The sequence below is a fragment of the Gorilla gorilla genome, chromosome 8 (assembly GCF_029281585.2).
Source record: "Gorilla gorilla gorilla isolate KB3781 chromosome 8, NHGRI_mGorGor1-v2.1_pri, whole genome shotgun sequence".
NCBI classification, from domain to species: Eukaryota; Metazoa; Chordata; class Mammalia; order Primates; family Hominidae; genus Gorilla; species Gorilla gorilla.
The window spans coordinates 128,179,387-128,201,848 of NC_073232.2; the positions used below are offsets into that span (position 1 = coordinate 128,179,387).

The 22,462-nt window shown below is 38.5% G+C and overlaps 1 protein-coding gene and 1 long non-coding RNA gene across 5 annotated transcripts in view; one reads left to right on the top strand and one right to left on the bottom strand.

The window, feature by feature from the left end:
• Positions 1 to 22,462, top strand: part of ATRNL1 (attractin like 1) — an 853,221-nt gene that overhangs the window by 787,212 nt on the left and 43,547 nt on the right. The window lies entirely within an intron of this gene.
• On the bottom strand, positions 13,793 to 19,351 carry LOC129525144 (uncharacterized). Its single transcript, XR_010135291.1, has 3 exons — positions 18,118 to 19,351; positions 16,224 to 16,362; positions 13,793 to 14,855 (listed from the first exon to the last, which is right to left on the bottom strand). It is a non-coding gene; the product is annotated as an uncharacterized lncRNA (long non-coding RNA).

Sequence of the window (22,462 nt, forward strand, 5' to 3'; positions counted from 1 at the left end):
AGAGCACATGGGGACAGAGTGGCAGTCTGTGTGATGTTAAGAATGCAACCTATTAAGCAGAGAATGAGAAGTTGAAGGATTCCATTTTTCACCAGCTCTAACATGGTTAATCTTTAAAGCTATTTACTGAACACAAAGACATTTGATTGAGCACTTCATAGTATGCATCTTTCTCTACCACTCTCATTCATCACGTATTTTCACCGAATCTTTGTTAAAATTTGCAGTAATGGTGCTGTATAAAAGGGCCTTTATGTGACTCACAGTCCCTATAAAATATGATTTTTTTTCTTCAGATCATCTTTTGAAAATTGCTGCTGCTTGTTATTTCACATATTTTTTTCCAAGTGCATTAAGTTTACCTGCAACGGGAAAAGATTATTTAGAGAAACGTACACTTTCTATTTCCTTTAATAGCTTGTGTTATGATATGTTTGATAGTTCATGAAGGACACTGTCAGATTTGGAGAATGAGCCAATAAACTTTAGGTCCTAAGAAATATAGCCCCGTAATGATGCCTACTCATATGCAGAGATATTTTATCAGCTTAATGGTACCTTTTAGTGTCTGACACCTTCGGTTTACAGGTTTGCTCCATGGCCTGTTTGCTTCTGTGCCAAATTAGTGTTGAGGGAGGTTTCTGATGAGAAGAATATTCAGTTTGGATATTAGAGTTATGGCCGTCAAGTTGGAGGCGGTCAGCCTGGTTTAATCTCAGATAGTACCTTTTACTGCAGATGCCGACTGGGGACTCATGAAATGCCCAAGCAACTCTTGTTTGGCTGTAAGGGTGCAAATCAAGGTGTGTGGGCAGGGGAGAGCATCTCTTGCCTACAGCATTAACAGACATTTTATTTTGTGAAATATGTTCTATCTTCCCCAGGTTAAAAAAAAAATCATATGCTCATCTTATTTTAAACAGATTCTTTTAGTGGTAAATGAAAGCTTGTAACCTGTAAGGTAGCATTTATCTTTATATTCAAAGCTTGGGCAGCCATGGAAGAAAATTGGGAGTGAGGACACTTATAAAAGGAGGAGAATGTGGGGTCAGGAAGCAGAGAATGCAAAGAATAGTGTTCTGGAAGAAAAAGGGAGGCCAACTGTTATCTCTAAACTGCCTATGCCTGTGAACTTCATCCAAGAACAGAACATCCAAAAACCAGGCTTACTAGCCTTGTCTTTCTTTTTGGAAATACAGAATTTTGCAAGTAAATAAGGGGATACTTAATTATCTCCAAGCAAACATTTCATGTGAACAGTATAGCAAATTATATTGTGCATATATAATGCCAATGTTTGGAGCAGATGAAGATGACTGAGTTGCAAGGTGGAATGTTGATCGTGAATCTTCTGTCAGTTACTCCTCTGTCCTGGATCTAGTCATTATACATTTATTTTTCAATGTCTTCTGTTTTAAAATGACTCTTCTCCAAATACTAGACGATCACATAGTTCCTTTTTGTAGATAATTTGTATCCTCAAAATGGACAGGTACTTCAAATATCACAAGAAAGGGTAGCTTTAGTTTTCTTTTGTTTTACCGGTTAGATTATCTGGCTGAGGTTGATTTAACTCAGTCAGGTAAGCTAGTAAAAGTTTGTCTTTCCTTAATAAGACTGATTTTTTTGTTGCATTAATCCAACAATCTTGTATATTCTAAATTTTGTGCAGTTTAAATAGGACATTGTTAATTCAGCTCATCAATTCATTACAAATGTGCAGTACGGATGCTCACGCATTTACTTCCTGAATGATAGATGCAGGGTAAGAAAAGCAAAACCAGCTTCATGATATCTGTGATCAAGATACATATTAAGTTGAATACGGACAAGATTCTACTGAGTCTGCTGAAACCCTTTCAAATATTTTGGGGTTTTTTTGTTGTTATATTACTCTGTTTACTCTAAAATCAGGCACTTGAGGCTTTTTTTCTCGCCTCAGAAAGATATTTCTGAAATTCATGACATTGTAATGGTGATTTTTATTAAAGCAAAATTTGATGGCTTTTGTTTATGAGACCTGCCAAACAGTGCAAACACAATCAGTTAACTATTTCCTTTGGAAGGAGTGTGGTAAATTTTTGTGTAAGAGACTGTTTACCCAATAAGGGGGGATTTATAGTTTCCAAAAGTGTAATATAAAAACAATCTTCAGTTTCCCCATGTTATATATACATCTAGTAATATACTTTCTGTCCTGTGTAGCTACCAGCAATTTTAATATATATAGTTACTCTTAAGAACTTTTATATGATACACCACTTTTTTGTTACCTTCTAATAAGAATAGTGGATTCTAGGCTAGCAATATTTCATGCTGATGATACATATCTTGTAAGACTATGAACTTTTTGAAAGCAGGAATAGCAAGCATATAATTTAAACTCTACTGTATGCATTAGAGATTACAGAGGGCCTGAGTTTCCTCAAGCCACCCATCTTATTAAGTTATAGCACTGCATACTACATAATGGATTTGAATTCCGATTGAAATCATTCATGATCAGGGAATATTTATTCTAGATATAGAAAATTCAGGCAGCTGGGAAAAAAGAAGGGATCGAGTTGTTTCACAAGCCTGCTTATGCGCCTGTGTTTGTGATTGTAACTCTAATTATATTTGTACTGTATTATAATGAAGTAATTTAATTAAATGTTCCATAAGTTGATAAAATATTAGCTCAAAAGTTGTTTATATTAAAATTATATTAGTACTTTAGAGAGACTCAAGACAAGTTGCTTTTAAAAATTGCTATTGAATTCTTTATAAACATATATGTCATGGAAACCTAGGGAGGAGAGAATTTCCATAAACAGACTATGCTTCATTGTGTGCCAATGCCTCAAGAATAGGAGGAAAATAAAGAATGTGAAGAGGCCATGGGCTTGGCATCTCAGGAACCACTGCTGACAATGCAGGTTTGAGTTTCAACATACAGATAACGGCAAAAGCTGGATTTCAAGATCTTAGGCATGAGGTTGAGGGAAATGGGGGCAGAACATGGAGATCATGACTGTGTGGCATCATTCATCATTCAGGTGAAGTGGAGAGGAGGGAGTTATGGAGAAGTTGATAGTCTATCGCTGGGAAGGACTTTAAAAGAGTATGTATGAGAGAAAAAGACTTTAAAAGAGTAAGGTGTTTAATGAGTATGATGCAGAGGAAAGAGCAAGGTTTTGGATTTGCAATCTGTGTGCCTTTTATTAATGTATTTAACCTCTGAGCATCTAGCTGCTCCTTCTATAAAACTGAAATAATATATGACTCAACAGATTTTGGGTGAATAAAGTTATATGTAGATGATATCGCATAATTTGTTCTTTTTCTTTATATCTTGCCTTCTTCTGTTGGAAGACTGTATTCTACTGAGCATGTTGATGGGTTAGCATAAGCACTTTGGGTGCAGGCATGGGGAAAGCTGAATAGCCCTGGATTCAGAAAACAGAGATCCAGCCACTCCTGCAGATGATTCAGGAGGCTGCGGCTGGGCAGCAGAGGTGGCAGTGGGCAGTGAAGGGCTAGCAAATGAGACAGATGCCTGGCATGAAACGTGACTACTTCCATAGGACCCCCACACAAACAATAATTTCTGTCATATCTGTTGAACTCACAGATGTTTGGTGTGGATATAGTGTGAACCAAATAAGGACCTTTGTTTCATGCCAGGGTCAGTAGAGCAAAGGAAAGTTTCTCAGGGAAGACAAAATTCAAAAGACCATCACAACTTGATATTCAAGAATGGACCAAAAAAAAGAAATCTTAGGAAAGACTTTGTACTTCTACAGGATGAGGAAAGAGACAAGGGGAATAGATGGAAATTTCAGCAAGACTTCAGTTGGCAAGGAAGGCCTGAGCTGACTCCTGGGCCACATATAAAGGTGTCTTCAACATAACTGACATGGAATCAGTGATGCTAATTAGCATAATATTAGATCAAAGATGCACCAAAGGGCATTGTTGAAGGTCCACTGTCCACAAAGTGGTTGGAGGAATGGGACTGAGATGATGGCTGAGTTTATTTTCTTTATAGGACATGCAATTAATGACTGCAGCAGAATTTCGGCTCTTGTGTTCCGTCTCCCTAATTCCTGAGCATTGGTCATGAACTTGCTAGCCTTGCCACAATTTATCCAGTAAGCAATGTTTTACTCTCACCTTTACAGAAATCTAAGAGCTTTGAAATTGGCTACATATAGATGTAATGTATGTAGGGCAGGGAGCACCCAAGAGAATTTTTTTTTCTCTAAGATTACAAGATGTTTACCAGACCTCTGAAAAAAATTGCTGGAGTTATAAATATGCTGGGAACCACCTAAAAATCCCAAGGGATATTAGTTTTTGAAATTGGTGCCAAGATATTGACCATCGTTGCATTCTTATAAAGATCTAGAATATGTTCTTATGAAAGAAATTTTTATCATAATTGTTTAAGTCAGCAGCAAAATCGCGGGGTGTCTGTTATGCTACCCACAATAATACTCCTGGACAGAGAGAATGACAATATCAGTTCTTTAAAAATCCAACACAAATATCTCCTTCCGTTTGTACAAAGGCAACCATAATGGCTTTTGCTTCCGGCAGGCTGAAATAACATGTGGGGTCTCTGTAGAAACACTTGGAGTCTACAAAATGAGCTTTTAGCTTATCCCCTGGTAGTTAATTACTATACCTCTAGGTCAATTAGATGGCTCTCAATTGCTCAGTTGTAACTGTGGTTTCACTCACAAGCTGTGTGTGGTAATTCTAGTTTACTTGTTTTCTTAAGTAAAACTCAAATTGCCGTGTGCATGAGATCCAGAATAATGATCAAAACTGAAGTATGCTGAAGTGGGCTATGTAATTAAAACAATTTCATCAAAATCTTCGTATTTTAAGTTGCCATTATATTGGTAATGCTCTCTTGGTTCCTCCAAAGATTGTTTCTAAAAGTAAAAAATAAAATAAAAAGAGCATTTTACCTTCATAACTAGCACTAATAATCAGATATTTGCATGATCTGAAATGAAACAAGAGGTACACAGTCCAAGGTGGTCGTGTGTATTGAAGGAACAACACTGCACTGGTCCACCGGGGATATAGCTGAATAACCTGGAGGTATTTGTCGTCATTCAGTATTCCCGGGTGCAGTGCCTTCTCAGCTGCCGCAAGGTTAGGCATACAGCAGCGTGTTGCACACGGCTGTGCTCATCCTGCCGTTCTAATGTGAATGCATTATTTCCAGCTTTGTGGAAGCTCCAGCACATTTATAATCACTTTCTACTCACTCTTGATTATGACTCCTTCATCTGACAAACCCTCAGTGAAACATCTTCTGCCTGTCACTGTCCCCCTCCACTCAGGAAAGCCACAGACCTTGTTTGTGCATTCAGCAAACACTTATTGAACATCCACTGAATACCAGACATTGCTGAATTCCAGGGATATAAAAGCGAGTAAGACCCGGACCCGGTGTTCAAAGATGCTAATGTCTTGTGAAGAAGACACACATTTAGACAAGTAATTACAATAAAGTGTAAGAACTCTTAATCAAAGAGGGAACACCTAATTGTATCCAAGAGTGATGTGCAGAAGAGGAATCAGGGAGGCCTTCCCAGCGGAGCTGATGCTTGAACTGGGTCTAGAAAGATGCAAGGAATTTGCCAAGTGGTTCAAATGAGAAGTCAAGATATTAGCAGACAGGGGAAAGAACATATATGAATGTGGAAAGGATGGCTTTGTGTTTACTAATTTGATCTACCAGGTGGATGAGGTTGCCATAATCCAAGAAAAGGAATATAAAAGGAGAGAAGGGGATGTGTACAAGGAGCCCAGTTAGCGTTTTCTGTATTATTGTCACTGTCATTATCATCATCATCATCATCATCAAACCATGTTTGTAAAGTTCTTCTAACACGTTCAGCAGACTGATTTTTTTAAAAACCCATAAAAACATATTGCCCATTCTATAAGGATTCAGTAGTATGCTGTCTTCCTAATATGTATTCTGTGATTATGGTTCTGCCTGTACTATTAAATTATAAAGTAAGTAATGACTCACAAGTTGGAAAGCTGAAATTGACCAATAATCACAAAATGATTTAAAGATACCACTTTTTTATATTTCAAAGAAATCAGTAATTCCTGTGCTAATTAAACTGTTTCACAGCATAGAGAAAATACTGGATTTTTTCCGAAGCAAGTGTAAATAGTTACCCTTTTATTATAGAATGCAAAACCTGACAAAGACAGCACAGTAAAAGGATGCCTTGAAAAGCTGATGATATAATTTATTCAAGACAATAAAGGTATAAAAAGATCTGGTAAAAGTCTGGAAAAAATAACAATGAAAAGTCTAATGGAGCGTGAATAATTATCCCAGATATTAAAGCATAAAACTATAGAGATTAAAACAAGGTGGGCTTTGGCCTCACTACACAGATCAGTTAAAAAGAAAAAGAATACAGAAATAGATTCAAATATATGTGGTAATTTAGTGCCATAATAAAGAATATAAAATAAATGAAGGAAGGATGACTTTTCAATAGTAGTATAGGGAGAGTTGGCTGGAAGCTGTTCCAAAAATATGAATTCAACCATTCCTCTTTATATTAATTTTTAAGTTCCAGATAGATAAAAGAGTGTACTATAAAAAGGCATACATAAATACATAAGATCGAAATATGAGTAAACATTTTTACAAACTTGTAATAAGGAGGACCCACAACGAAAAAGACTAATCGCTGGTGACTGCAACACTGACACATAAATTCTATAACCAAACCTCAGTGAAAGACTAAATCAAACTAGCAAATTATTTATATCACTTAGAATAAGTATCCCTAACATAAAGAGTCCTGATTAACTAATTTGCTTAATGTGCTAATAGGAAACTAGGCAAAGGAAGTGAATGGGCAATGATACATACATACATACATACATCCCAAAGAAAGAAATAGGAATGGCCTACATGAACATGAAAATATATTCAATCTTGCTAATAATTAAAGAAATGCGAGTTATGACTATACTGAATTATCATTTATGATTTATTAGATAAAGATGAAACATATCATAATATCATATGTTGGCAGTATCTGAAGAAATGGGCATGCTCATGCATTGTTGGAGGGAGTGGGGCAATTTTTAATCAAAATTGGAAGGTACTTTATCTAGCAATCCCTCTTAGGAATTAAAGATATTTGAAGAAGTATTCAAGGGTATTGATTTCAGCTTTTTCGATCCTAATGAAAATTGAAATATTTTAAATGTTAATCGGAAGGAGATACAGTTGATCTATGCAGACATGCAAAGCTTAAATGCTTAGAGGGATCATGGAGCTAGTTAAATGAAGGAGTGGTTCAGGTGGAAGACAATAGGGAGTGATGGGATCATAGAGAATGGGAGAGTGTCCTCACAAAGGGACAGGCACTCTCGGCTCCAGCTATTTGTCACCATCAGGGAATGCTGAGCCCAGGCTGCCAGATTTTTGTGGAAGAGAAGTTGAAAATCGAAATTTGAGAATGCAGTCCCCGGATTTTTAAACTAAAATGTAAAAGAAAACACAGTGTGGATCATAACCAACACTGTTGCCAACTCTGGATGTCATAAATTTGTTTCTTCTTTGTTTATCTAATAGGTCATAAGTGATCATTCATGTTAGTCATAACTTGCATTTCTTTAAAATTATTAGCAACATTAAATATATTCTCGTATAGGTCATCCTTATTTTTTTTTTTTTTTTTTGAGACAGGGTCTCACTCTGTTACCAGGCTGGAGTGCAATGGCGTGGTCTCAGCTCACTGCAACCTCCCGTCTTCCCTGGTTCAAGCAATTCTCCTGCCTCAGCCTCCCGAGTAGCTGGGACTATAGGCATGCACCACCACGCCCAGCTAATTTTTGTATTTTTAGCAGAGACGGGGTTTCACCATGTTGGCCAGGATTGTCTCAATCTCTTGACCTCATGATCCGCCCACCTTGGCTTCCCAAAGTGATGGGATTACAGGCATGAGCCACTATGCCCGGCCCCCTTTTATTTCTTTGATAGGTAGGTATGTATGTATGCATGTGAACTGTCTATTGACTTCCTTTTCCTAGTTTCCTATTGACAAATTTACTTTAAAATTAATTAATCAAATACCAAATTTAGCTTTCAAAATCCAGTTCACACCATGTGATTTGTGCCGTGAAAGACTTCCAGGCCATCACTGTGGCAGGCTGTTCTGCTGCCCCCGCGTGGGCTGTCCCATCTCCAAGACAGGATTGTCTACCCCATGCTCTACTGTGTGCCTGACAGTGCTACTGTGTGCCTGGCAGTGCTGCTGTATGAGCAGTGCACTGGCCCAGCCCGTTAATGTGGGGCCAAGCATGTGACTCCTTTTGGCCAAACACATACAAGTGGAGGTGACACACACCTTGTCTAGGAGACCTTAAGGCCATAACAGGTCTCCACTCCACTGTTCCACACTCTGCATCTGTCCTAAACAGGGACCACCTGAATCCTGGAATGAGATGGCACATGAAGCAGAACCGTAATGAATGACGAACCCCTGATATGTTGTGTAGTTATAAGTCACCAAAACTGTTGGGTTCATTTTTGTAGCAAAGCTGACTAATTTTTAAAATTGTTTAAAATATGGCAGTTTTCACTGACATGAAAAGATCTCTACACTATATGGCTGAGTGGAGGAAAACGATTAGCAGCAAAACAGAATACATAATATGAAACTTTTTTTGTTTGTTTACTTTTTGCTTCTCCTTTTTTTTCTTTTTTTTTATTATACTTTAAGTTCTAGGGTACATGTGCACAATGTGCAGGTTTGTTACACATGTATACATGTGCCATGTTGGTGTGCTGCACCCATTAACTCGTCATTTACATTAGATATATCTCCTAATGCTATCCTTCCCCCATCCCCCACCCCACGACAGGCCCTGGTGTGTGATGTTCCCCTTCCTGTGTCCAAGTGTTCTCATTGTTCAATTCCCATCTATGGTGTTCTCATTGTTCAATTCCCACCTATGGTGTTCTCATTGTTCAATTCCCATCTATGAGTGAGAATATGCGGTGTTTGGTTTTTTGTCCTTGCGATAGTTTGCTGAGAATGATGGTTTCCAGCCTCATCCATGTCCCTATTTTTTTGTTGTTGTTGTTGTTGTTGAGACGGAGTTTCGCTCTTATTGCCCAGACTGGAAGGCAATGGCATGATCTCGACTCACCGCAACCTCCACCTCCCAGGTTCAAGCGATTCTCCTGCCTCAGCCTACCGAGCAGCTGGGATTACAGGCATGTGCCACCACGCCCTGCTAATTTTGTATTTTTAGTAGAGATGGGGTTCCTCCATGTTGGCCAGGCTGGTCTCAAACTCCCAACCTCAGGTGATCTGCCCACCTCGGCCTCCCAAAGTGCCGGGATTACAGGCCTGAGCCACTGTGCCAGGCCCATTATATGAAATTTTTAAGTAAAATGTTGCATATTAATATACCTCCATATAGCTATATGTATTTTTTTAAAAAGCCTGTTAGATATGCAGAATTGTTAATAGTGATTGTCTTGAGACGCTGGACTTGGGACAACTTTTACTGTAGTTTTTCCACTTTCCTGTATTCTTGATTTCCTGTAACAAATCATCTTTGTAAAAAGAAATTAATATTTCTACATGACTGATGGTTAAAAGAATCTCAAGAGCCATATAGAACATAAAATGATTCCACCAGAATAATTTTTCACCCTCAAAAAAGTAAATATCTTCATCTCATAAAAACTTGATTATAGAGCCAAGAGTAGCCAAGGCACTCGTGAAAATGAAGATCAAAGAGCAAAGATTTGCTTATCAGGATTTCAGGAATTATTATAAAGCTATACTAATTAAGACAATGTGCTACTGGCATAATACAAGTATGTGAACCAATTTTAAAAAGTGGAGGATCTACACATATCCAGAAACTTGATTCATGACGTAGTTGACATTGTAGACAAGTTGGAAAGAAACAGAGTTTCCAATAAATTGTGCTGGAAAACTGGTTGTCCATATTTTTTAAAAAAGATAAGTTGGGCCCATACCTCCTATTATAACTCAAAAATTAATGCCTCTTGGCTTAAAATTTTAATATGAAAGATAATATCATAAAACATTTAGAAGACAGTCTACAAAAGATCTTAATGACTTTAAAGGAAGAGAAAGATTTCTTTAATATAAATCTCAAATGATGAAAAAATTAATTCAGCTACATTGAAATTGAGAACTGTTCATCAAAAGATTTCATTTAAAAAAATCAGAAGATAAGCTACAAAACAGGAGATAATATTTTTAAAACCTGCAAAAGGCAGAAAGTAATATTTAGTTATCTTTCAGTGCTTATGATGTGCCAGATGCTTATACTAAGGCTTTACATATATTAATGCAGCTAATTTCACAACAACCCCATGAGACAAGTAGTATTGTCATCCCCATTTTGTAGATAGCACTGAGGCACAAAGAAGTTAGGGAACTTGCTCATGCCCACGTAGTTAGGAAGTAGCAGAGCTGGAATTTGAACCCAGGCTGACTTGCTTTGAAGTCTGTTATTTTAATCACTCCAACATGACGTTATACTGCCTCAGCTATATTAAAGGATGATAATTCAAAATATATGAAGAGCACCTATAATCAATAATAAAAAAGACTAGCAGTACGGTGCAAAAAGGGCAAAAGATTAAAGGGTCATTTTACGGAAGAAGAAAAATAAATGATCAGTAAATATGTGAATAGTAGTCAATTTCACTAGTAATCAGTGAAATGCAAATTATAGCTACTTTACATCCACCTGATTCTACAATGTAGAAGAGTCCACATCCTTGCCAGCGTGAAATAATGGTATAGAGGAGTTCATATCCTTGCCAGTGTGAAATAGTGGCACAGGTATGGACTCTTCTACGCTGCTGGAGGGAGCATAGATTGACAAATATATTAATGTCATCATTCTCTTAAGAGTTAATTAATTGATATTTTGGTCCTACTATGTAAAAATTTTATGGAAAAAGTCATCTCTTTAGGTCACATTTTTCTCCCACATGGACACATGAGACAGTTCTATTAAAAATAGAAGCAAATATGTCTCAATTGATAAAATATGTATGTGGAGTTTATTAAGTGGTTTGTAAAATATAAAATTCATCTTTAAAACTTGAAGGAAAGTATGAGCCTCACTCAAGTCTATTTTGATTAAAAAGATAGTACATATTTGAGTGAAAAAAATTATTTAACTTATTCTTAAGGGCCTATTTAAGACAGATTTTTATCCCAACTTGGAGGCGTTGACAAACCGAAATGGTAACTGTTAATTGATGGCAGGTTTTTAGGCAGTGGGTTTTTTGTTTTTTGTTTTTTGTTTTTGTTTTTGTTGCATTTAATATGGTGCCCTTTGTCTCATTTCTCACTGTCCCTTTTATGCTTTTGTCTTAAAATATTAAATCAGCAAGGAAAGTGTCAGAAGATTACAGTTTAGTTCATTGCAAACCACAGCTTATCTTTACACTGACCTGCAGAACAGTCTTAATGATGTTATTAGAAAAACACCAGAGAGGAACAGAACTAAGAAAAAAAAAAAAAAAAAAAAAAGCTTTGCTTTTCTAGAACAGTTTCTAACAGTGCTAAAAAACATCATGTTTTGAACTATCATTTTTTGACTCGGTAATCATGATAGCGAGCAAATGCCCTCTATCCCCTCAGTTCAGTCCTACAGAATTAAGTCCTGGAAACAGCGGCTGTCCAGTTTGTTAGAGATTGACCTGGGAAAGATCTCAATGCTACCAGCACCTTATAGGGCCCAAAATGTAATAATAGGGTAAATTATGTTTTCTTTTTCACATTTGCACGCTGAGATTGTTTTGGAGATCTTTTAACTTAGCTCGTTATAATCAAGTTGTACAGCCTTTGTTTTAATAAGATTCTAATCCTGAGGTCTATTCTTCGCATCAATGACTTTACACTGTTAATTGCTTTCTTGTCCTCCATTAAATTGCGGTTGCAATTGCTTCATCTTAAAAGGCGCCTTGTGCTTTGTATTCTGCCCCATGCTCTGCAGACACACTTAGTAACATCATCTTCCTAAAGAACAAAATTACCTATTATCCCTTTAATCTTGATGTACTTTTTTATGTGTTTGGTTCCTAGCTAGTGTCCAACCAGGAAGCTACATATTATCTTCTTTAAAAAAAAAAAACGTTTTTTTAAAAGCCGCATAGTGTGGATGGCCAAAATTTATTTCTCAATAGAACTCACATAGTGCATTCATTTATTTTTTATAGGACTAATTAAAAAGACAAAGGGATCTATTCTCCCCTTGATACACCAGAGTGACTTCCATTAACATTAATGGAAGGGAAATACTTGCATGGAGATGAGTGGAGACCTCATATTAGAAAGTGAAAACAGCAGAGTCCGGAGTGAATGTCCCCACGTTTTTGAGGAGAGAAGCTACACAAAAAGCAAATAGCTCAATTCACAAATATGTTTTCCCCCTACACTTTCTGTTTGTTTGTATATTGAGGAAAATCAGCGAATATTTGGAGGCAGTTCCTTCCTTCAGAAATCAATTGGTTGTGAATTTGTAATTTTAACACGAATGACACAACTTACAGGAGGAACTCAGCAATGAAAAGCAACGGGGGGATCTGACAGGTCTTTGCTGCAGTGGAGTCCTGTGAGACCTGCTTCTGGAGGCAGAGGTGAGAGTAGAAATTGGATACCTGAAGAACTCTGTACACAGAAACTTAATTTTCAAGGAAGCCCAGCTGTCCGTGTCAAGCTGATCTTTTGACACATCTTTCCAGAAATCTATCAAAATCTGGAGACTGCTTCTGACTTTTCAGTGTAGCCTCTGAATCTGTGATCCTCTTGGCCCCCTTGTATACTTTATGAAAGTTTTAAATTTTAAACGTACATAATCTGACACACACTGGGGAAGTTTCTCTTTTATCATGTCATTCTTGGGTTAATTACCAGGGAATTAATTATTTAAAGTGTGACTAGCTCTCCATGCTGTATATTGTTTTAAAATATTGATACATTCATTTTGCATCTGGTGGGTGCTAAGTTCAAACTGCTTTTTACCCTTTGAAAATGTACTTCAAAAATATAAGCAGTCTTCTGAGTAACAAACCTCTCTGTGGTATCTTGCCACTGCCCTCCATTTCCCTGGCCTGGACTTTGCTTTAGCTGCTTAAATCAGGCTCAGGAGCATTATATTTTGCCTCCAGTCTCTCCCTCCCCCTGTCTGGTTAGCACTATCTCTGGAATGTTGTTACTATTCATGCTGACCTGGAAAATGCTTCTAAGATACTTTCTTACTTTAATTGCTTCCTTTCTTAACTATGACAAACTCCCTGCTTCAGAACCTTACCTGGAACTTTCTTTGGAGCTAAAAGAGATTCAAATCCTTTAGCCAGAGTTCTTTGTTCAGCTTAAAGTGTGACTTTCCCTGTCTTATATTTATCATCTTTAATACCTTCTCCTGTCTTGGGATCCAATTCAGCCTTCATCTACTCTCGTCAGAATTTCCTAAAGAATCATCTATATTTTTCTTCTCACAGTAAAACCACATTTTCCTCCATACTTCCTATGTTGTGAAGTGGTTTGCAAAATGTATCCAGAGGAACTTAGGCTGGAGGAGAAGGAGAAGACAGTGGCAAGGAGATCCCATAAGCATTTCATTTTAACTTTGCATTTTAAAAATCCTTTCATTCCCCTAAGATTTTTTAGTGCGTTAGTTCAGGACCTCTGAGAAGCTGACACCAAGACGAGGTGAAATGTGCAAGAGCTTTATTGGGGGACATGCCTATGAAGGGTACAGGAAGGAAGCATGAGTAAGTAAGGACAGCCTCAGACCAGGAGGTAAGTCTGGCACCTGTGGGAGGCGGTGTGGGGAAGGCTAAAGGAAGGAACAATGATTGGGTAGCATGGTGCAGTTCTAAGAAAGTTTTGAAAAGACCAATGGAAAGTCCTCAAGCCAATCACCTGCCAGCAAAGTTTCACATCAGGCAGGAATGGACCCTGTACCACTACTCCCACCAGGCTCAGCATTGGTTGGCTGGGACCATCCTGGAAGAATTTGGCAGCACCGCACATGGTGCTGGATCCAGAGGGGTGGCATTTGGGGTTTTGAGTCAACTGTGCTCCCCTCCACAGGAAATCTGACTAGCACCTTTTTAGGCCACCACTCTCAGCTGTTTGTTTTCCTCCTGCAGTGTGGCTGTTGCCCTCAGGAGAAGAGATCAGCAACCTGTCAAGACAGTCTTACTCCTACAGGCCATTCTCCCAGGGCCAACTAATGCTGCTTTGGCAGTCACCATGGGATCACTATAGACAGTGTGGATTTCCCCCTCACAAGCTCTGAGATTAATGACACCTGTACATCCATGAAATTAGCTCGAAGACTATACTGTAGCCAAGGCTCAAAATCTATTTCCTATTCCCCATTTCAAATTATATATAGTCATGTTTCTAAAAGACAGCATAACAGGTTGTAGAGATCAAACAACCTGATTAAGTTAAGATATTTAATAGACTGTCAACATAAAGATGCCCTAAGTTTGAATACAAACTCCCTACCATTTTCAAATTCCTGGAGAGAAATTTAAGTCCAAATATTCAATCACTTTACAAATTAAAGTCCAAAGAACATAAAGTCTGCAATCAGATTCTCTTATCCTAGTGAGCTAAATTTTAAAAATATATGTCCACAGTTTATTCTCTCCAATTTTCGATGTTGCTCAGTGCCAGGTACTGGGGTTATTGATACATAAGACGAGTTAGGGTTGCTTGAGCAGCTTCAGCCTGGAGTTTCTATCACTCGGATGGATGTAGTCCCTTCAGTGCTTCATAAATTACAGCTGAAGTCTGAAAGAGTTCAAAATAAATCCTTAAAAATCTCAAGATTATTACTGGCCTGGCACTTACCCAAACAAGAAAGTGAGCTAGTCCCCAGCTACTAAAGTAATTAGTCTAGTGCCCAGGGTTACTAAAACTGTAGCAGAGATTGAGTGCTAAGTGAGTAAAGGAAAGTAGATGGAGAAAATATTGGTTTTAGTCTTTTTTTCCTTTGAAGACAGGGTCTTACTCTGTCACCCAGGATAGAGTACAGTGGTGCAATCATGGCTCACTGCAACCTCAACCTGCCAGGCTCAAGCGATCCTCCTACCTCAGCCTCCCTAGTAGCTGGGACCATATGCCTATACCACCACACCCAGCTAATTTTTTTTTTTTTTTTTAAGTTTTGTAGAGGCAGGGTCTTCCTATGTTGCCCAGGTTGGTCTCGAACTCCTGGGCTTAAGTGATCCACCCACCTCGGCCTCCCAAATTACTGGGACTACAGGCATGAGCCACTGTGCCTGGCTGGTTTTAGTCTTCCAACAATTCCAGTCAGGCTATACTTGATGCCCAGAATCTGTGACCTGTGAATATAAATTTAACAGAAAGAAATCTTTCCATAAGAGGTTAACTAGACCCTATACATTTATATTTATGGGAAAAAGTCATCCGTGTAAATGGTCAACTCCAGTAAATGTTCTTGAAAATGGCCTACTCCAGTAAATGTTCTTAACGTGGTTATTCCCCTTTCAAAGCACTTATCTGGAGGCCAAGAATCACATCTGTCATGAGCACCATGGAATCCCTGGCATCCAGCCCCATGCCTAACATAAAGGAGGGACTTGATAAATAATTGTTTTTATGAAATAGAACTTAGGAGAAGTTAATTCCTCCTCATGTCATTCAAGCTTCTATATCAGCTTAGTTGAAGAATAGCCTGGTTTATAGGGTGAACTGTTAAAACTCTTTTAAAATTTACAACCGTGCAATGCAGGGTTTTCTTAATACTATGTAACAATAACAAAAAAATAAATCAAGCTCTGAGACTAGCATAACTGTGACTAACTTCCATAAGCTTTGATTTCCAATTTCTATGTTAATCACTATACCCACATTATTCTCATTGATTGACTTTACAACAAGTAAATATTTACTGTTATGACTGTGTTTTAAAAATTATAATTATAACTTATATTTACACTAATAAAATAATACATTTAACATGCATGATTTTATTTTAAAGCTAGGTTTCTGCTAATAAAGTTTGAAAACTACTGGTTTGGCGAAAGTAAAATTGGCTTTGAGGGTGAGAATTTGATCTGGATTCAGATTTCTCTCTGCCTTAACATATTTTAGACTCAGGTAACTATTTTGTAAAATGGGAATGATTATACGTACCTCAAAATTTGTTTCAGGATTGAGAAAGTTCAGTAAGAAAATCTTAAAAGGCCCTGGCAAAGAGCAGGCTCTCTGTCTTGTTTTCCTCCTCTCTTAACAAATGCCTTTATTCAAAACAATCACAGTAGATTATACAGGCCTACAGACAAAATAGGCATTTAGTAAATCTGCTGATTAATTTCATTTTTCAATATTTGAAGATATTTTCATTAAACAATTTTAACTGTAAGTGGGTTAAACAGTTTTCATTATTAGAATCGACTACTTTCTTCAAAGTTTTCATATTACTTTATTCATACTTGGGTTCCAGTACATGCCTCCCCCTAGAATTTCAGCACCTAGAGTACAGGATTATATCCTAGACTTCATCTTTACAGTGAAGGCCATATAATTGAACTTCGTAAATTTTGAACAAATACTTTTTTAAAAACAATCAGAAACCTATATATAAAACTACTTATGTACCAGTGCTTTGTAAATATTAATTCACTTAATCCTTATAATCCCCTGAGGTTGGTACAGGTTGAATATCCCTTATCAAGGAATTCAAAATCCGAAATGCTTCAATGAGCATTTCCTTTAAATATGATCTTTGAGTGTCAAGTCAGTGCTCAAAGAGTTTTAGATTTTGAAGCATTTTGGATTTTGAATTTTCAGATTAGGGTTGCTCAACCTGTACTATTATTATCCCCATTTCCTAGATGAGGAATTTGAGGTCTAGAAAGTCCAAGTGACCTGGCCAAAGTTACACGTCTTCTAAGTGGTAGAGTCCAGCTTAGAGCTCATCATTGCCTTGCTTTAATGTCCATTCTCTTGATCCTTGTACCATTCTGCCTCCCATTAATGACAATGCTTATCATCATCAAAAAGGAAGCTGCGGTAGCAAGCTGATTAGATTGGTAATAATTTAGCTCCAGAATTTTTGTATTACAGTTTCTATGGTAACCTTAACTCTTCCCTTTCGGTATGTGCTCATTCATACAGTTGAGCTCAGTTAGTTGCAGGTGCTGTTTTGCTATTTCATCTCACAGGACTACTTTATCCATCAAGCACTATGAGCAAAAGGCCATGGGCCTTATGAACATGTTTCAGAATGAAAACAAAGTTTTTACTCCAAAATAAGAAAGCTGCAAAATTAAAATTAAGAAATCCCTTAATTTAATAGTTACAACATGTAATATAATGCCCACATTATTGTTAAATGTAGTTTTCATACGCATTTCAATACACTTGCAGTCTGTAGGTTTAATTGCTCACTTCATTAAAATTCCCAAGTAAGCAAGATCATTGCAGAATAATCATAACCAGTCATACATTATATAAGATACTTATAGCAAATATTTTAAAATAAAATTATAAAAACTTTTAAAAATATTTTATAATAAAATGTTATGTTTAATGTGAGTACCTTTTACTCTGACATGACATGTAGAGGATCTGATGAAGGTCTTAAAGGCCTTGTTAGGACTTACTTCATTTTAATCCTTGAAAAACTAACCAGCAAGCTGCCTACCAACTTCTCTGTACACACTAGCTATACTGAATAAGGCAAAGAAGAAAGCATACACCGTCTTATTGATGAGTTTTATAAGTAATCCACTTTTTAAAAGTAATAGCTATTTTTCCTATCCATTACCATGCAAATTCCTGAATTATTTCTAATTCTCATTTTTCTGATTTGGTCATTTGGAGATCTACTTCCTACAAGAAACAGCAGAGAACAGAAAATGTAGATTCCGTGAACACATAAGACCTCTCAGAACCCTTCGGCTGCTTGCTTGATTTTGAATATTCCATGGCTCCTTCTCTGCATGGAGTACAGTTCTGAGCTTGTAGGAGGCCCTAGCAAATTACCACGACCTAGGCAGCTTTAAACATAACACAAATGTATTACCTTACAGTTCTTCTGGAGGTCGGAAGTCTAAAATGGATCTGCAAAGCTTCATTTTTTTTTCCGGGGGCTCTGGGAAAGAATCTGTTTTCTTGCCTTTTTCCAGCTTTTCGAGGCTGCCTGCATTCCTTAGTTCATGCCCACCTTCCTGCATCTTCAAAACTAGCAGGATCTGGTTGGTGGATTTCTCACCCTGCACCCCTCTGACCTCCTCTTCTGCCTCCCTCTTCCACTTTGAAGAATGCTTATGATGACATTGGTCCCACCCGGGTTGTCCAGGATAATCTCTCCATCTGAAGGTCCTTCATTTAATCACTTCTGTGAAGTCCCTGTTGCCATGTAGAATTCCAAGGCTTAGTACATGTGCATCCTTGAGGGGCCATTATTTTGCCTGCCACAGAGGCACATGGCAAAATCTAGAAGAACAGATTTCTCAGGGCACCTAAGCTGCTGCCCAGCACACACTGTTAGTTATTCTCAGAGGTATATTCGGTTCATCTCACTCTGCTCCTGCTACTGGTTCCCTAATGCACCTTACGTTCTGCTTCTAAAGTTGCTGCTGCCTCTCTTCCTACTCATTACTTTTTTCTTAAACCTAATAACAGGGAATATGTGATTCACTACCTCCCTTTGATTCTCTTGGTAATAATGCCCTGTGCAGTAGACCCTTGGTGGGCAGAGCAGTGTATGTAGGCACATGTGCACGTCATGCCTGCACACCCCCGTCATTTTTATTTCCCATCTTTACCTCTGGGTTTTCACTACTGTTTATTCAGAAAATATACATATATTCTTTAGAGAATTGCCACATGCAAGGAATTCATTCAAGACTTTGTGTGAAATAATAACGTACACAGCTGTAGTGAACTTGTTTTCTCTCTCCCCCTAGGCACAATCCCCCTCCCCTTCCTCTTCATGCCCAGTCAGTTAAAGGTACCATAAGCAACAGTGGCGTAGACTTGTCAGGCTCAGATCTGCCACTTAGCAGCTGTGATATCCTCCTCCGCATATTCCTTAATCTCTGTATGCGTCAGTTTCTTTATAGATTAAATGCAAATAGTGGCAGCTTTTCCACTTCACACTGCACTCAGGAATCAGTATTTCATTTGATTTTTAAACTGCCATCAAGGCTAAGACAAAGCCCTTATGAGATAAAGGCCAAACTCCTCAGGATAGATCTACAGGGCTCTTCCAAATCAGATCCCATCCTGACCTTCCAGCTTCGCCTTCCATTGCTTCTACTGCATCTCACCCTCCCCAAACCAGATCTGCTTGCCAGGCGCCAAACATACTGAAGACAGGACACGACTTCAGGTTAGCTTCATGGTTGTTTTTCTTTTTTCCACTTTGATAATGTTAAAAAAAAAAAAAAAAAAAAAAGACGAAGTGAGGTGGGAGGACAAATGCCAGCCAGTGTTAGAGAGAGATTTTCTAGAACTCCCAGTGAGAATTATCATGCCTTGAGAAAGGGGAGGACATATACTGAATATGTTTAAATTTAGATTAAATGTATGTTTCCTTTTACAACATGCAGTTAATCAGAGATAACTTCGTAGCGATCAGTGATTCCTAGCCAGAAGGATGTTTTTGGCATTATTAAATCTTATCTTCCCTAAGGAAAGTAAATGGGATACCCACAAATAACTGAGTCCTCATTTTACTCAATGGGCATTAGGAGTAACTAAATAAATTGAAAGTTGGCTGTTACTGGGGATGTTGCAACCTGATTTGGGGAGGAGTGGAGGAGGAGAAGACCATGAGAACTCTCACCTCTGGACAGGGCTTGGCACTCCGGAAGAGTTCCACTTTTTATTCACCTGATCCCTTAGCACCACTAGGTGGTAAGAAAGCAACTGAAACCAACCTGAGAAGGGCCATTGACATTACATCCTCCCCAAGTCACCTCCATATGGAGGAAGAATGACTAAAGCCACAGGAGTGAAAGCCACAAGGTCAGAGGAAAGGGGCTGCTGCTACCACATTCTCAGCTGCACTCTTGGTCTTGATACCCTTTACATAGACCTCTTTTACTTCTTAAATGCTGTGTCAAGGGCACTCGATTTGACTATTCTGAGTGGATGAATTTTTGATAAGTGGTTTTTGTCAACACCTGTCTCCCCATCTGGGAGAAGCCTTCTGGGACCCAGGCCATGCCCTGTCACCCTGTCACACCTCCTGACCACTATACATGCTGCTCCAGTAACTGAGCCACCCCCCATCCTCCTTACATGCTCATCAGGCAGTCCGTGCTCAGCAGCCCATCTGTGAAGCTCTTCCTAGCGGCTGCCACACCCAACACAAGCAAGGAAAGGCCATTCATTAATATTTTATGCTAACCTTTAATGCACTATACAGGATATATATGTGTGTAGAACAGAATTTTCCTACAGACTTCTCATGAAAACATTTCACTCACTGGGCTGTGCTGGTCACCATAGAAATCAAGTTAAATGACTACAGTGCCCGCCTTTTAGAGGCATTTGAATGTACACCATAGCAGGGACAGGGGCACACAAAGAAATGAGAGTAACCCTCTGAGAAAAATCCTAACTTCTCATCCTGCCTGCCAATATTTTTTTCCTATAAGATAGTAAATAACTACAGCAAAACTTCTACTAAAATGCATGACTGACATTTCGTTTTTTGCTTTCTAGTTTGCAAGTTGTTTTCATATTCGTTATCTCAGTGGATCTTGGCAACAACCCAGTGTAAAACTCATTTTATTTTTCATTATTTATTTATTTATTTATTTATTTTGGAAACAGAGTCTCACTTTGTTGCCCAGGCTGGAGTGCAGTAGTGCGATCTTAGCTCCCTGCAACCTCTGCCTCCCAGGTTCTAACGATTCTCATGGCTCAGCCTTTGCTGGGACTACAGGCACGCACTACCAAGCTCAGCTAATTTTTTGTATTTATAGTAGATACAGGGTTCTGCCATGTTGCCCAGGCTGTTCTCAAACTCCTGAGCTCAGGCAATCCAACTGCCTCAGCCTCCCAAAGTGCTAGGATTACAGACATGAGCCACCACGCCCAGCCTAAAACCTATTTTATTTATTTATTTATTTATTTTCAAGATGGAGTTTCACTCTTGTTGCCCAGGCTGGAGGGCAATGGTGCAATCTTGGCTCACTGCAACCTCCACCTCCTGTGTTCAAGCGATTCTCCTGCCTCAGCCTCCCGAGCAGCTGGGATTACAGGCGCCCACCACCATGCCCAGCTAATTTTTTGTATTTTCAGTAAAAATAGGATTTCACCATGTTGGACAGCCTGGTCCCGAACTCCTCAGGTGGTCCACCCACCTCAGCTTCCCAAAGTGCTGGGATTAAAGGCATGAGCCACCGTGCCTGGCTAAAACCCATTTTATAGATCATGAAATTGAGGCCCGATTTCATCAGTTGAGGCAATTGACTTATCTAAAGTTACAGAGCCGGTGGGCGTGGCAGTCAGGAGAGAAGAGTGTGGTCATCCATCTATTCATCCTCCACCAAGCCCTTAGCAGGCAGCTGCCATGGGAAGAGCACAAGGAAGAGCACAAGGGAGACGCTGATAAATGAACTCCACTTTCTCCCCTCAAGCCGCTGCTGCCTTGCTTTTCCCATGCACCATCCTGTGTTTCTTCCCCTTCCTCCTTGTTTGATCTGCCTATTATTTCAGTAACTCATTCTGTGCTCAGAGGAAGCCCCCGTATGGTGTGCTTCCTTTATGTACTATGTTTCTCACCACTACACCATGTGCTAACACAAGACTATTCAATGACTGAATCTCAGGCTTGTGACTTAAACAGCTTCCCACACATTGGGATATCGGGAGGCATTTGGGGGGAAGAACTACAGGAGACAGGGCAGCCTAGTTCTAGAAGTCATCATCAATAATGAAGATACAACAAGGCCGCCAAAGCAAGGGGGAAATCCAGGGAAATTTTACAAAAAATGATAAACCATTGATTGTTGATTATAGGAAAAGCTCACAGAAATCAGTTAAGGAAATTAACATATCCATACAATGAAGGGACAAAATATACAAAGGAGCACTTGATAAACAAACTAATGACTAATAAAAATGACTGTAGTCTAACTAGTAGTCAATAAAGTAGATATTAAAACAATAATCTTCACCTGTCAAATTAGTGAAATACATATATATATCTTTGTGTGTGTGTGTGTGTGTGTGTGTGTGCCTGTGATGAAACAGGCACATTTTAAAAATACTGCTGGCGGAAGAACAGTGTGATAGGTCTTTCAGTAAAAGTAACTGGAGCTGTGTATCAAGAGCTTCAAAAGAGTTCATGTTCAGGTTCAGTAATTTCATTTTTAGGAATCTACCTTACGGAAATAATTAGAAATTTGGTC